At 38.7% G+C, this 16,733-nt stretch overlaps 1 long non-coding RNA gene across 2 annotated transcripts; it reads left to right on the top strand.

The window, feature by feature from the left end:
• Positions 1-8,876: 8,876 nt before the first annotated feature.
• Positions 8,877-14,442, top strand: LOC134424039 (uncharacterized). Of its 2 annotated transcripts, none has more exons than XR_010029312.1 (4): positions 8,877-9,057; positions 9,525-9,661; positions 13,395-13,534; positions 14,169-14,442. It is a non-coding gene; the product is annotated as an uncharacterized LOC134424039 (long non-coding RNA). The 2 variants fall into 2 exon arrangements; XR_010029311.1 differs by having other exon boundaries at positions 8,878-9,057; positions 9,520-9,661.
• The last annotated feature ends 2,291 nt before the right edge of the window (positions 14,443-16,733 follow it).

Here is a 16,733-nt window from a genome sequence, read left to right as displayed (position 1 = left end):
GAATCTGAGCCACACTTTGGTTTCCATCCCCTCATCACAACTGGAGAGTCTTGTAGGCTTTTGGCTGACTTTCTCCTTCTACAGGTGGTAGAAGGCCAGCTGCAAATGTGTTTGTTCTCATTAGCTGTGCAATAACCCCTGAGCTTTTCAGTGCTGGTGATGGAGGAGAGATAATCTTCTGTGTCTGTGTGTGTGATTGCACATCCTTCCACGCTGGGATTCAGTGGTGCAGGAGTCAGACCTTTGCTTACCATTTTCCATAGGATCAGCTGTCAGAAAGCCTGTGATAGTGATACAGTCCTGTTTCCTGGATATTATGCAGTTATCCAAATTTTTCAAAATGGGAGTAGTAATACTACCCTACCAACTTGTGCCTGATGACTGCAATCATGAATGTTTCTGAGGAGAGACAGTTATTTGAATCAAATTGGTTGTCTTCTTTGTAACTTCAGCTTATCTTGTGAAAATACTGTCAGAATAATATATGCTTCCTTTATAACCAAGAAGTTCTACTCTTGATCGATAGGACTTACTTTTCATTTGTCATCTTAATGAATTATTAGTCTTCCAGGGTTTTTTAGTACATTTCAGACTCTTTTTATGCAGCAGACAGCTGTGACAAGCTGAGATGGAAAACTAGCCTAAGCTCTGGTGCTAAATAGGGACTGGTACTCTTAGATCTCACTGGGTGCTCCTTATTTATATAACTAAGGTATTTGGGCTAATGCCAGCTGCTGTAGGCAGAAATGATGCTGGAGAGTGCCCTGGTGCTGGGGCTTGACACTGACAGTGATTATACCTGGGAGCTGGCTGCAGTGTGGCCCTGACAGGAGGGTCCAGGGCTGGGAAGTATTTCCTTTGCTAAAGGAAAGGTTCCAGCAGTGTGGCAAAGAACCTTAGGGACTGGTGTCCCCAGAAGTTTCAGGGATGGGGTTTCAAAGCCACACTATGTGACCTGTGTCCCTGCACATCAGGGCTGCTGCTGCAAACCAACCCACGCAGCTCTGGAGCTCCACAGAAACTGCAGTTCATGGGGGCTGGGATTGGACTTTCCAGGTTGGGCTGGTCTTCCAGCTGTGTGCAGCAAGAGCTATCATCAGAAAATCAGAAAATGCCATTTTTTCTCTTCAGTTTTTCTGCCTTTGAGTGACAACATTAGGTGCTTTTGCATTGTTGCTTCAGGATTTTAGCAAGACTTGTTTTCCCTTTGTGTTTTGTTTTGGTTTTGGGGTTTTTTGTGAGTTTACCTTTACTTTGGGTGCACACGAGGAAAATGAAGTTTTCGTGTTCAGTAAGTTGCTTTTGTTCAATAAACATTAACTATGCATGTTAAAGCTGTCCTAGGGCAACTCTGATGTGCACACAGTAGTGTTTTCATCTTTTCTATAAATATTTGTAGTTGACCATGCATTAAAATAGAGCAGTCCTCTCTTTTGACTTTGCCCTTTTAGTTTTTTAGTTTGTTCAACTTATTTGCACAGAAGGGGGAAGAAGTTTTTATGGAAAAGATAAACTGCAGACATAACTCTGTGTGTAGATATGTGTATATGTAGTAAATCTGCTGAAAAGCTGTTTGTAGATTTTGATGAGAAGGCATTGTCTCCATTTTTATGAAGATTATGAAATCTTTTGGGGTTTTGTTTATGCACGTACAAAGTCCTGTGGGAAAAATTGTGAGAATGGTGAGGAAACATCAGAAGTAAAAATTTAGCTTCAGTTCTACTATTGCACTCTAAATGTCATATTCATCTTTTATTTCCTCAGTGAACACTTCCTCCCATGTATGATACTGTATTTCAAAACTTTTTTGCCAATGAAGGGAATTCATATGATGTCATTCATGCTTGAAACACTTTGCTGCTCCTGATGTTCCAAAATGTCTGGGTGTGTTTCTGAGTGCCCTAGACTTTTGGAATAGACAGAAAAATTCAGTGAACCACAGAAAAAGTTTGTCCAGTAGTAGTGACATAAAAACTTACAGGACTGAGGATTATTGTTTTCAAATTCCTTCTAGTATATTATTTTATACCATGATATTATATCAGATTTTGTTCCAGTGTTGGCCAAGCCAGCAGTCAGAGCACCCCAAACAGGGAAGTCCCAAATCTGGGCAGGCATTTTGGCAACATGCTTTGGCTGGATCATAAGTAAAATCCTCCTGTTTGTTTACTACTAAAACAACAAAAGTTCTTCAGTGAAAACAAACCAAAATTGTTATTGTTTTTAATTAGTGGCTGGTCTACTTAAAAGCTTAAAATTATTTGATATTTTCATAGGTCCCTTGCCCAATCATATCTTCATGACAGGCTTTATGAAATAACTCAAACACACAAAATAGCATAAAATATCCCTGGGTTGTACCCAGTGTAAGGTTATGATAATTTTGTATCTGGATTCAGATCTCTAATATTTTTAATTGAGATAAGTTCCAGAGTGCTAATCTCTCTGTATTTTTAATAGCTACTGTTGCATTTATTATGTGAAAAGTCTGTACATTTAAAACAATTGTTTTAAACATAAGCATAGGAAAGCTTTAGTTATGTATGGAGAATGTACTGCTGTAGTATTCCTTTTTTTAAAGGAATAATTGAACATTACTGGTCTGGTATAACTGTCTTTTCATTTGTCTTTCATCACTGTGCCTTTCAATACCATTCATCTATGGACTAATGCAATGCCTGCTGAAGTCAATAGAAGTCATTCAGTTGACATCAATGAACAATGAATCAGGCCCTTTAAAAAGAAGGAACTAGAGTTTACAAGGGTTAAACAGAGCAGTGAGGAAAAACACTCTGAGGCAGGAATTGTGACTTCTCCTGTGTCCACCTGGCCCTTCCCTGACATTCAGAACAGTGACAAAATGACCAATTCTCAGTCTCCACTGGTAGCTCTGATAAGGGAAGGCAGTTTTACCAGTCAACATCTGAATTGTTTTTCTGTGCAAAGCCTTAGCAGGTATCAATAATTGTAATACACAGTAAAATCTGTTCAGATATGTGCCATTGATGCAGATGTTGAAAATCTTTTAACGTAATTGCTTCTGCCCAGTTTTTCCAAAGAACTCACCTTGCTATCAGTCTTTCTTTGTTCTGATTAAGTTGTAATCACTCAAAAGCAGATTCAGAAGCTCCCCCTCCTTCCCTCCAAGAGACAGTTGTTGCTTTATACCCAAATGTGACATTGCACACTGGAGCAATCGAAAGGGGCTGCAATGATCAATTGAGGGCCCAATCAAAGGCTCACAGATAGGCAGCCATTCGTCGCTGTTTGATATAAAAGGTGTTTTATTTCTCATCACTTTTTTGTCACTGAAAGAATGCTTCCTACGTGCAGATTAATTAAAGTGTAAACATTAAATATTGATTGATGCATTATCAGCATGGAGCAGTTGCCTCCACTCAGATTGATTCCTGCAGTGATTTATTGTCATATTTGTGGAGTCATTTCACTCGATAACAAAGAGAAATAGCCTGCTCCCTCTACCTTTCAGGCTTGCTTTCTGGCACTTGCAGTGCACCTCCTCATCCTCAGTGACTCCCATGTTTTGTCTTCTAGAACTAACATGGTGTCACCATAATTTCAGTAAAGAACCTTAGCACTTTTTATTTTGGCATTTGCATAGTAAATTATAGTTCAGTGGGAAGCTGGCAGCCCTGTGCTCCCAAATGGAACATCTCTGGTTAACACTTCCACCCCATGCTCCACACAGATGCTTTCCATGACCCTGCTCAGGCACAACTTTGCAAGGACAGTTTCAAAGCATTCAAATTCACTCACTGCCAACTTGACAGAAAGGTGAACTTTCAAGAGAGTAACATTGTTCAGATCAGTGCTATGGCTAAATTATCCAATTAGTTACTCTGAGTAGGAGCATGGCCATATACTACACCATCAATTTAAAGAATTTCAGGTTTTTACTCTCATTTTTGAAAAGAGGCCTCCATTCAAGTCTTATGGAGTATTTAAAATAAAGCAAAGCTTTGTCTTATTGAGCATCTGGATTAGAAATTTTTTTCAAAAATTGTATTAATTTTCTGTAGTTTTTGGAAGTGGATCAAAACGAGATAGTATTCCAAACCCCTTTCTCTTTAATGTTCTTATGGTGTGTTCACCTGTGTCAAGAATGGCTACTGCTCAGCACCACATGTTGTGCTGTCTGCTGCACACAGCCATCTGTGCCAAAAGAAGCCGTAGCCCTGAAATCAGGTATTTGTTCCAGACTGCTGCAGTCCCTCCTTCTCTGTGTTTTCACCAGGCTGATGGTCACCCTGCACGTTTGCAGCCAGAAGCTGCCTGGAGCTACCCTCAGTGACCCAATCAGCTGCAAGAGAAAGCCATTTGTGGAATTGCTTTGTTCTGCAGTAACAAAACTTAATCTCTTACATACATGGCTTTCATTTACCATTCAGGGAATTAGAGTACTCAAAGTCTGCTGAAGTTAAATGTGTGAGCAAGACCACAAAAATATGTAATAGGCAACTGGTGATTTTGATTCAGTCAAGCAGCAAAACATTAACCTTTGGTCACAGTAGCAAGGAATGCTAAACTTGTGAATTTACTGCAGCAGATAATTTCACTCCTATACCTGCAGGAGATCATAGGAGTGGTTTCCTACATAAGGAGAGGCTGTGCCAAACTGCCTCTCTAAGAAAGGTGTGCTGTGATTTCTCTAAAGGGCTGTTGCAAGCATGGTGTGAGACTTCATTAAGATAGGTATGCACTTGTGCTGCTGCCATTCCTGCCCATCCCTGTCACTCCCAAGCACTTGCCCAAAAACACTTTATTTAGGATGCTTTGATATTTTACAGATGTAACCAAGCCTGGGAGAAAATGCTGCTGTTCTAGGTACTTCCTCCCTATGCTTTTCCTACAAGATGCTCTTCCAGTCCTCCTTCTCTGTCATTTTCCATTCCAAACCAAAATTCTTGTTCTTTGCATCAGCTTGCTGAAAACTGGGCAGTCTCACCAGAATTTGACACTCCTGAAATTAAAAAGCAAACAGACCCAACCTTAAGGTATTGCAGCATTGTGCTTGCTCATCTGGGTCCCTTCAAAACAGTGCCCTTGCAAATCACTTTTCCCCTGATCTTTGTTTGCTGCTGACCTTCCTACCCTCTGAACTGCTGTCACTCTGAGTTAGGCTGTCACCCTGATTGAAGCTGTCAGCTCTGCCAGGTGAGGACCTTGCCTTCCTGTGTCCCCACCCAGCTGTGCAATCCAGCACAGCCACCACTGCTGCAAATGCAGGGCCACCAGCCTCCTGCTTGCAACGCTGCTCTAAACAAAATCTGCCATCATTTTTGTACATTACTTGTACACTTTTACAAAGCTTTTCAAAGATCCTGTGCATTTTGTGCAGAAAATAGAGACCTTCTTAAGGGTCTCTATTTTCAGATGAAAGCTTACATCAGCTATGAAAAGTAACTTTAATACTTTTAAAATTGAAATTTAAGTAATTCTAGCAAATAATATTCAGTTGGGATTGCATTATCATTGTTTAGATAGGGCCACACAAAAACAAATTAAGAGATATCTCAGTTGCAAAGGATCTGTTTTGCAGATCAAATGTGGACCTAAGAAGCACAGAAAGAACTCTTCCCTCTGGGGACATCAGGGCACCTTTGAAACAACAGGAAAGCTTCTGTTGGGTTCAGTGGGCCCAGGCTTTCCCGGATGGCTTTCAACTTGGACTTGGACTAATTGTCACTTGCATGCAGCCAGGAATGGTTCCCAGAAGGAAGCAGCCCCAGGGAAGTCACCAGCTTAGGAAGAGCTCGGGGTGTGACTCTGATGTGGTTTATCCTGGTGTGAGTTACCCCAAAGGCATTGGTCGCTGCAGGCACCTTCCCAGCTGTGGGTGTGGGTCCTTGCTGGTTTTCAGCACTGGTGTCATTGGGGCACACTGGAGTTATCTGGGCATGCTGCTGCTGCTGGGAAGAAGCAGCACAAACCAGTGCACAGCAGGTCTGTGTTTCTCTCAGCCCCATAAGAGCTGCTGGGCAACTCTTATGTGGTGGGCAACTACAGATATTAGGAATATTTGGGGAAATTATGGAACAGAGAATAGAAAAGAGATCTTTTTCAAAGCTACCAGAATAACTTTGTGAAAGGAGTGTATGATTTAATACTACTCAAATACTATCCTTCTGGGCTGGATTCTGAAAGGAGCAAGGTATTTGTGAAGTGAAATTTTCCCTCAGTGCACGTCAGTCTTATAGAGATGATGTATAAAAGCCATACATCAGTTAATAATGAAAATTTTAAATAATTTCTTTTGTTTTGATGTTTTAAATAAGATGAAAACTTGCTTTTCTCCTTATATGCTTTTCCCAGGAGCATTCCTTTCCCAGGTTGGAAAGATACATGTCTTAGAGTACTTCTCTTGAATTCTGATTAGCATTTCCTTTCACCATGGACAATTAAATCTGACATGAAGGGATACAAAAAGATGTTTGTTAAGTATTTAGAAAGCACAGTTCTGACCTAGATGCTGGAATTTTTGTTATGCTCATATACACAGGGATTGTAAACCTGTCCTAAGGATTCAAACTCAAAATAAGATCCCACTCCAAAATAAAATAAATTTTAAAAAAATTAAAAAACACCAACAAAGTTGTGATGATATATACAAGCTGTAGAAGGCAGCAGCCCTCCCCATTTTACTGAAGAGACTGTCTGCTCTACAGAAGGGGCTGGATATTAATTCAAACAGTCTGCTAATTTTCCATATGAAGTTACAGTCGTATGACCATTTTGACCAAATAGACTCTACTATGAATTTAAATTAGCATATTGATGCAAATTACCCAACTCTTTCCTTGTATCTCTATAAGATCTGCCAGATGAATACTGTTGCCCTAAATTGTGATATTTCCCCTACAAAAATGAGTTTCCTATTTTTGAGGCAACAATTGCAGGTTGAATGAGAATGGTGTGTTATTTCCTGAAATTGTATGTAATTTATTTTTAAGAGTTTGAAACAGAGTTTTGAAGTTAAATGTGTATCATCTTTGTAACTGCTCAAATCATCTTATTTTACATTTCCTGAAATAACTTTGAAGTTAAATGCAAATAAGGGGAAAATAAATTACAACTTGTGGAATGACCAGTGTCTGATTATATGCAGTATAATTAACTCCATCCTTCACAAAATGATTGTCTTAATACTTATCCCATGTACTTCAGAATCATTGAAATGATTGGTGATTCTCTGCTTGGGGAAAACAGTTAAGTTTGTTCATAAAGTGGATCTTTTTATTCACTTTTGGATCATGAAGATTTAGCATTTTAAAAACACTGATTCAAAATTTATTTAATGTTAATAATAAGGAGGTACAAGTCAAATAGTCAAACTGCTCAAAATAGTCTTTTTTGTTTAATTCTAATTTACCTACAGTAATTTGCCTTTGGAAAAATGGATGGGACTTAGTATTTTAATTTGATTATTATATTTAGGACCATGAAATAGATTAATAAGGCACATTTACACTTTCTTTGCCTGTTCTGTAGTTTACAAACAGAAATGGTGTTTCAAATTAGCAGACTTCTATTTTCTATAAGAAACCATTTTAGTCCAAAAAGAAGCTTTTTCATTCTTAGACTATTACTTGTATTATGACAGAAATTAAGATTTTTGTGACCTGTAATTAACTGTGTCTCCTCATGCTATAAATACGATTTGGCAGCTACAGCTGGAGCTAACTGTATGTTGAGGTCTAAGTCTTTTATTTATAGCTTTTTGCATTTGCTAATGACACTGTGGAGTTCAGGGATGCAGACAATAAAGAGTACAAATAAAATCTGTGCCTCATGTCTGCAGCCCTGTTCCATTTCTTTCCTCCAGTGGCATCAAGAGTTTCCTCAAATTTTCCTGTGCTGGGAAATCTCTGGGGTTGGCGCGCAAGTCTTTGACGCCGTTAACAATTTCAATCTGCACCATTAAAGCTGCATTTTCTCACCGTCCCCTGGTAATTGTTGCAAGGACTTAGACAAGTAAGACTATCCAAAGGCATCAGTAAGGTCAAAGCGTGGTGGAAAGAGCTCTGATTTTATCCTGGAGATTGATGCTTGTATCACCTTTTTTTCGATTCAGCAGCTGGGGTTATAAAATGTACTCGCAATCACTGATAACATGTTAGATCAGACAACAAGTGGAGTAACACAGTATTTTATACACTCTGGGTAGTTTTACCTAATGCAACAATAAATCAGTGAAGGCAGAGGTCTTTTGTAAATTTTAATGAAAATTCAGCTGCTGAAAATATGGTTACTTCTGGCTGAAGTTCCGGAAATATGAATTGGCTTCCATTCTTAAAAGCTCTAAAAATTGTTTTAACTACAAACTTCCTGGTAAGGCAGTAAAGAAGAAAGCAGTTAAAGAAGAGACAGGACATCCAATATATTATAATTAATTTGTCATTGGCTATAAGTAAATTGAGGGGAGGAGACCAGACAGTGAAATGTACTTTGAGTTAGCTGTAAAGAATTCCCTTCTGAGTACCATCTAAAAATAAAAAAATATCTGTACATGAATGAAACTAAAGTTGGTTGAATGGGCCCATTGTGCCATTTAATTTCATGGAAATTAAATTATGATAAAATTTAAAAATATTTGCCAGCTAATCTATAAGCCACATTTTTATGCAAGTCCAGAATGTTTAGTAGAGAACTTTTACTTCCACTGATTATTGTAGCTACTGAAAAATATGCTTTTTTATTGTTGCAAAATTGCAGTTATATATAGCAAACCTAATAGAAATTTATTAAATTAGTGTCACAACAGGAAAATGGGGGTATAGAAATAAAGAACACTAAAGAATAAAAACATGCTGCTAAACTTCTACAGCATCTTTCTTTCTTGTAAGTTTAAAGCAATATTTCTATAAAATTAACTTTACTCTGTCCTAAAACCTCTCAGACTACAGAAAAAGATCCAAATCTGTTCCAAGTGACCAGGCTCATTAGAACACTGAAGACATGAACAGCAATAAGAAGAATTTACACTTGTTTAGAAGTCACACAAAAAGTAGAATTTATTCAGTTCTTCACTTTCCCAAGGTAGATTTTTTCCTTGATTCCTTTTTTACAAACTATGTCATCCACATACATGATTTTCTTTTAAATGTAAACTAAGGTACGATATTTGTTATTGCTTGTGCTTTTGTTATTTTTCTTCTTTTTTCAGGTATTTCTCTTAAATTTCGTCCATTTTTGAGTACTTGGTCTGGTTAATAGAATGTTAGTTGAATTTGATACTTTCATGATTGATTCAGAGCAGAACTAATAAGACACAAATGAATATTAAAAATAATTTTAACAATAACATTTTAAATGAAACATCTTTTGAATAATTTAAAAGTTCTAATTTTTCCTTATTGCTGGTGTTTCTACACAGAAATTATAAATTATACATATTGAGCTGTTCTTGTAGCCTTCTTGCAAACTTAAAATGATTGTCAGAATTTTATAGGAAAATATTTAAAAACTGATTGTTTGCTCTCATTTTTATGATTCTCCCAGTACAGTTTTGTTGGCTTCAAGGGGTTGTTCCCAAATTACATTGGTGTCATGCTGGAATGAAATCAACTCAGTTCAAGCACCTCAAACATCACTCTCACCTGCAAAACATCACTGGCTTCGACCAGTCTCAAAGGTACAAGAGGTGAGATGCAGATTTTTACCTTCCATTGCTTCTGGTGCTTCTATACCTGCATAAACAAAGAATAATTGTCTCAAGCTGGTATATATTATAAATAGCTAAAATGTATTTCCTACTTTTTTTTTTTCTGTTATGTAAACTGCATGTCAGGAGCTAATTTCTGATCTCTACTTGAATACTGAGTTGCTTTTAATTTACTGTCTAGATTTCAAACCCCACCATGTGAACTCCTATTAAAATAATATTAATGGCAGCAAGAGCTGTGGCCAAGAGATTAATATTTAGGGAGTGAATAGGAGCTTTCAGAAAGCCTGTGGTAGTTTTGAAAAACATTCTATCCAGAGTGACAGAAATGAAAATTATTTGGAAGTCACCAGCCAGGGAGTGATGCTGTATATCCTTTAGAAACTCCCTGGGCTTCCAGAGACTGCTTGGGAAAGTCAGCATCAGTTCTGGGAAAGTGCATTCCCTCATGCATTGTGATGTATTTCTGCAAACTTACTACCAAGCAGAACAAGTTTCCAGTGGTTCTGCATCTACTCCTGCTCAGCCAAGGTGCCTCTGGGAATATATTTCCCCTTGCAGCAGCAGGTGGCGTTGAACAGCTCACGTTATTCTCACTCTCATAATCATTTTGTCTTACATGTAGTAAAAACTTCTCTCCCAAAAGAGAGAATCTGCAAGAGAAATTCAACAAGTTTTTACAGATGCAGCAGATTTCCTACATGACTAAAGTAGGGCTACGTTCTTCCAGCTTTAATCACACTGAGAATTGAGACTATAAAGAATGTATTTAAGTGACAGCAAAAACAGGTGTGGTAGAGTAATATCTTAATTGCATTTTAATTTCCTATCCACAAAAATCTCTTGAAACACCACAGAGCTCATAAAGAGTTGTGATAGGGTCACATTATCATGGGCTAGCTCATTCACTCTCCAGCAGACACACAAACCTGAGCTAGTCTGTGGCATCCTTTCCACACTCCATCTCCACAGGCCAAGGAATGGTTCCCCTCCCATTGTCAGTGTGTGTTCACAGAACACAGGGCAGTGCTGCAGATTTACCCCATGGCAAGTGAGAACAGAATGAGAATTACCATCTTCTGAGTTGTTCTGAAACTGCTTCCAAAAATCAAAAGGCATCGCATAAGTTCAAAACTCCTCCAAATTATTTCCTAGGTTTATTTTTAAAATACGGCATGCACGTAAAAAAAAGTAATTATTTTTATCTGCACAGAGGTAACATTAAAGAACAGAAGTCTTTTACAAGCAAATAACTATACATCAGTTTATATAGTTAGTCTTTGCACCAATTATGAGTATTTAAGAAATCCATCCATCTTTCTTTCATCAACAGTCAGAGTTTTCCATTTGCATATCTAATAATTTATGGCATGTCCTGACCCCAAGCAGTAATTGAACCAATAGATCTTCAGCCTAGATTTACTCATCTGGCTGCCACAGTAATGTAACTCTGCAGGAGTTTTGGATTACTCCAAATGCCATCTCCTCTTCTGAGAGGTTGACAGTCACAGGCAAAATTTGACCTCCCAAATGTCAAGGCAAAAACTCCATTGCCTAATTTAGAGTAGCTAACTCTCCTTTTGGAATACTTCAGATAAAAACAAGAGGGCACGATGATTGCTCCCAACATTACCCCAGGAATATGGTCTTTAGTGTAAGACTCTGTAATGATAAATGAATTCTCCTTGGAGTTTAAAACCATGTAAGAAGGGGAAATCTATGTACCAGAGCTTGAAATAAGTAATGTAAAAACTAAGGGGGGGCGGGGAGAGAGAAACTGTTACATTAGAGAGAAATCTCATGATCAGAGCCAGACTGAGGAGGCTTGAGCTGAGAGATTTGGAAGGGGCAGATGGGGTGCTTTTCTGCCTCAAGCAAGCCATGGCACAGGGCAAAACCACCCAGCCAAGAGCCTGTGTTTCATCTTCTCAAAATGTGGTTTAGAAGCCAATTTCAAGGCAGCATTATATGCCTCAGTAAAGTGTTCTCAAAAGCTTTGAACAAGAAAAATGCCAGCAAACACACAGCCTGCACTGCTGCAGTGTCTTTGCTGAATACTAACTATAGAGAAAATGCAGCCAGGGAAGTTTGGGTTTACAGCAGGTATAACTTGGGAAACTCCCTCTGCCATTCAGACACTTGTGGCTGTGTGGGGCAGGTGCAGAGGCTGCTAACACTGCTGCTGCTTCCAAGCCATGCATCAGATATTATGACAAGGCTCTGGGTTTAAAATTTTGTAACCCTCATCTGTCGGCTATTTTGTTTTTCTGGAAAGGAGCTCCATTGAATAAGCCCTGGCAGACACACAGAGCTGTGCTGTTGCTACTGACACGAGTCCCAAAACAACACACACAGGCTGTGAGAAAATGCTACTGTCTCACAACTGTGGAGCTAAAAAAAAAAAAAAAAAAGAGCAGCAAAGGTACAAACAAGGAAAATCTGACCCATCCCCAATTAATGGCATAAACAGTATTTATCTATTGATGATTAATTGCTGCCCTTGTTCCTTGGTAGCAAAGTTCAATGATGATAGGCATCTTGGAAAACAGGTAGATGGACAGAAAGATAGATATCCTCAGCTACTTCAGCTATCCATAACGTGCCATGTGCTGCCACCACTGCTTTAGCCTGACCAATTGCCTCAGTAACATGTTCCATCTTGTCTGATCAATATTAGCACTTCAGTAACCCTGCAGAGTTGCAGCTATCTGCTAGCACAAGAAGAGCCTCATCTTGCCTTCTTGTATAGAAAGAGTCATATGGAAGAAGAAAAACCATTAGCTATTTAAATACTTTCATTTAATTGCTCTCAACATGTTGGGGGTTTTTTTGCTCTGATACCTTTCATACCTGTTCTGTAAATACTTTAGAGCAAAAGGAGAAAACTGAAGCATAAGTAAATGAATGAACACTGGAAGAGTTTAACAAGAAATCTGAGTTTGGTGCCCAGCCGCCTGTCCAAGCAATTACTGTGTGCCTCAGTTTAGAATTAAAATGGGATTAATGACACCATTAAATCACCTGTTGTAAGGCTAAGGATATTCATGTGATTAGCAGGCCTACATAAGAATAAGATCCAGAATTGCTGCTGTTTCCTCCTGAGATTAGGAGCTGACTGAGATACTGAAGGAGACATGATACAGAGGTGAAGAATCAAAAAGTTCATGTGCATTATGGGAATAACAGCACTGGAAGAAATATTGCATTATGGGAATAACAGCACTGGAAGGAAAAAAAATCTGATTTTTACCTCACAAAATCTTTCATTAACTGGCAAACCAGGACAGAGTAGAATAGAATGTTGTTCTCCCTGCCTCTGTAAGAATGAGTATTCCTGGTAAGAGTCCGGGAAAATAGCAAATGCCAGTGAGAGTCAGAAACTGGGGCCTCTCCCTCAGCACCCTGAGGACATACAGAATGATGGGAAGTTTTCTGGGTTGTCTCTGTCATCCTTGAAAGTCCTCCTTACCTCACTGCACAGGGCAACAGGAGCTAAATCCTGTTTTGTTAAAATGAAACAAAGCTCTGTTGAAATGATCTGCAAAAGTATAGGAGAGACAAAATATCCCTTCCCTTTAACTTGTTGATCTCCCACATTTCTGGTTTCTCTATCTACATTGGCCAGCCACCATTTCTGTCCTCTTTTCTTTTTTTTTTTTTTTTTTTCCTTTTCCTGTCAGGTTTCTTCAGCCATGCTTTTTTTTTTTTCCAGGTGGAAGATGAAAGAAAGGTACAGCTAGAGAATCAACCACCTAAGCATCATAATGCTAAATATTTGTTCACTTGCAGTAAGTCCTGGAGTGCTCCCTGTTTACCCACGAGGATTTCAGCATAGAGGCTTGCTCCAGAAAGGTATTTGTTTAGAAAAGAGAAAAATCCTGCAGATCAGTGTAATCTCTGTTACTCTAGGAATTACTGAGTGTAATGTGGTGTGGGTGGGTGAGGTTTTGCTCCTTGGTAAAGCAGCAGCTCGTGGGAGAGTGCTGTAAAGTCTGCATCCTAGAAGAGTGAGAACCTCAATATCAAATGTCAGAAATTATGAAGGTTGAGGCTTTTCGACTGATATTTTAAGTTATTGCTAAGCAAAATTTTCATTTAAGTCAAAAGAATGGATTTGATCCTACAGATTTTTCCCTTATAAACTTCCAGACTAGGACAGCAGCCACATGACAGAGTCAAAATCCTACTATGTTCTTCAGGACAAATGCCTCTTCCCAAGATAGGGGAGTAAAGACAAAGGTGCTGAGAACTTCATTGCTCATGAACAACTCTGAATTTTGTTCTACGGAGGGAGGATATTGAAGAATTTTCACCCCAGATCAGGTTTTATCATGGTGAGGACAGCACAGTATACCAGATTAAGCTACTGCAAGAGGTAGCACAAGAAAACTTGCCAGAAGGAGGATAAAATATAAGAAAGATCAAGCAAATAATAGGTTTGTTTCCTATTGAAAGTTAGTTTTCTTTTTTTCATCCCATTTTTCAGGTTAAAGTCAGTGAGCAAAAACCATGTGCATTTGGTGGATGGTTGTTCTGCAAAGATGACTGACAGAAGGCAAAAAATACAACTACAGGAGCATGGCACAGCAGAAATCAGCTCATTGGAGATGGCAGATGGACAGAACAGTAGTAGTTATGCTTAATTTTATATTTTTGCCATTATTTTGTTCATTAAATATTTAAAAAATCATTTGGGCAATTGTACCAGTGGGATTGTGATTTGCTATAAGATTTAAAGTATACCTTTGGATAATTTCAAATTGTTTTCTGTCTTTATTTGACTGAATTTGACACATTGAAACTGAATCAAACCATTGATTTATCAGAAGTGTTTTATCTCTCATTCTAGATCTGTGCAGATCTAAGTTATAAAGCAGGAAAGCAGTAGAAAGTTGCGCCTGTAAATATTTTAGAGAAAACTGCTGTTCTGTGGAACTTTATGCTGTTTTTCTCCGGTCCTGTTGAGTGCTTCACAGAAGCTCGTTTGGGAAATGTATTCTTTGATTTTGGTAATCAATTGATCAACATTTGAAGCTTTGCTCAGACACACAGCTATTGTGAAGAGCAGTTCTTTTGAATATCCATTTGATTGTGTTTGTGATGCTTGCTTTATTCAACTCTGCTCCAGGCAAATTAAAATGTACTGCTATATAATAAGTATGGGAAGGTTAGCATTCACAATTTAGGGATAAAACATTTTGACAGTTCTATTCTACATTTGCATTTAAAAATCGTAATGCATTTGATTAGAGCCTATGTTATCGTAGGATCTCTTGTTACCTTTCAGGATTTGTTCTGGACTGTGTGTCTGTGGGGGAGCACAAAAGCCTGCTGCTTCCACAGGCATGTTATTTTCTGGTCCATGGTCTGTCTCATTTTCTTTAATTTCTGATGGGGCTCCACCTGCGCTGCTGCTGCTGAGTCACCTGTGTTGGTGTCTGAGATATTTTTGGTGTGCAGAGTTAGGCAGATACCTGTGCATTGTTCTGCCTTGTATGCTTGCCATGCTTGTCCAGTGGTCCCCAAATCTCAGTTTTTGGGGCACTGTAGAATCCCCATAGGGACAGAGGCAGGCATTGTCTGGGCAGGGACAGGAGATTCTGCCACCACAAGCATTGTCCTTGCTGGTGAGCAGGTGCTGCTCAAGCACAGCTTGTGCACAGACAATGGGCAGCACTCTGAGCTCAGGAAAATGATCACTGACACAGGCTGATGGCTGAAGGATGGGTCACTAAAACTATCAGGATTCATTGCTCCCCTTTTATTTTATCTGTCATCTTTCTGCATTAGGAATGTTCAGGGGGATTCAAGTAACCTGATATAACATCTGCAACATTGCTTTCACCAAGAAAATATTCATTCAGATAATAAGGCTGTCTCAAGAGACCATGTGTAAATTAGAGCGAGGCTCATAAAAAACCCTAAACTAACAAACACTCTGGCTAGATAGTTCAGACTTTTCAGAGGAGCAGAAACAAAGGGGGAAAAACATTGTAGGGTTTGCAGGAAAATGTATTTGAGCTGAAGTAACGCCTTCCTCCTGGTCTTTTAGCCAATCTCTAGAGACTTTGTGTAATTGTTAGATTTTCGTTGGGAAGAAAATGGACTTAGGTGATACCAGAAATCTTGTGCAGTGAATTCTCCAGGAGTCCCTTTCTACATTTTGCCCCATTACTCTGCCTCCAAAGCCCTGAAAACTCATACACCCTCAAACTACTGTGAATTGTCATTTTCCATGCCTTCCTTCATTTGGAAGCTGTTTCTTCTGACTCAGCAATAAATAGCAGAGAAGGGATGGACTCTGGGAATTCAGAGATATTATGTGCACAAAGTCCTCTTCTGATTGTAAAGGGGACCACTGGTAAATCCTCTCTGTGCACCCAGACTGGGTCTTGCACTGAAAAACATCAAAATCTGAATTATACAGAGGCTATGCAGCACTATGGGTAAGTACTTTTGCCTTTCATGTCTTATTATGTTGTTAATTAGTTAATGTTTGTAAAGCACTTTGAAGATGAAAAGCCCTATATAAGTTCTAAGTGTTATTATCTCTAGAGACCTAGGTTCAATTCAAAGGTGCTTAATTACATATGCCATAAATTAGACTTAATGAGTTGTAGAATCATACATTTTATGCAATGCATGCAGATTTCTCAGCCAGAGCTGGGTCTTATGGTCTGCTGCAGTATTTCTTTAGGTATTCAGAGTTGTTAAGAAAATTACACAAAAATAGACCAGATCATTTCTAATAATGATTTTATTGCATTTCAGTACTCTTTGGGACTTGGTGGAGCAAACCACTGGGAGCTTTGCTCAGCTGTATCTAGGGATTTTCCAGTAACCAAATTGCTGAAGGTAACAGTTTTGGGGTTATTTAAATTATGATATAGACATAATTCTAATTCATGCTTCTGTATTTTGGCTTAGCAGGAGGATGCTGAGAAGTATTGGCATGACTGTTGTCCTTCCAGTAAGACCCTGAAATGTCCCATTAGAGGACCACTTCATGTTGGGTTACGTTCACAAGCATAAAAACAGAATTTCCCATCTC

Source organism: Melospiza melodia, chromosome 13 (genome assembly GCF_035770615.1).
Source record: "Melospiza melodia melodia isolate bMelMel2 chromosome 13, bMelMel2.pri, whole genome shotgun sequence".
Taxonomy (NCBI): Eukaryota; Metazoa; Chordata; class Aves; order Passeriformes; family Passerellidae; genus Melospiza; species Melospiza melodia.
Note: the sequence above shows the minus strand (reverse complement) of the source record. Positions and strands in the feature narration are given on the sequence as shown.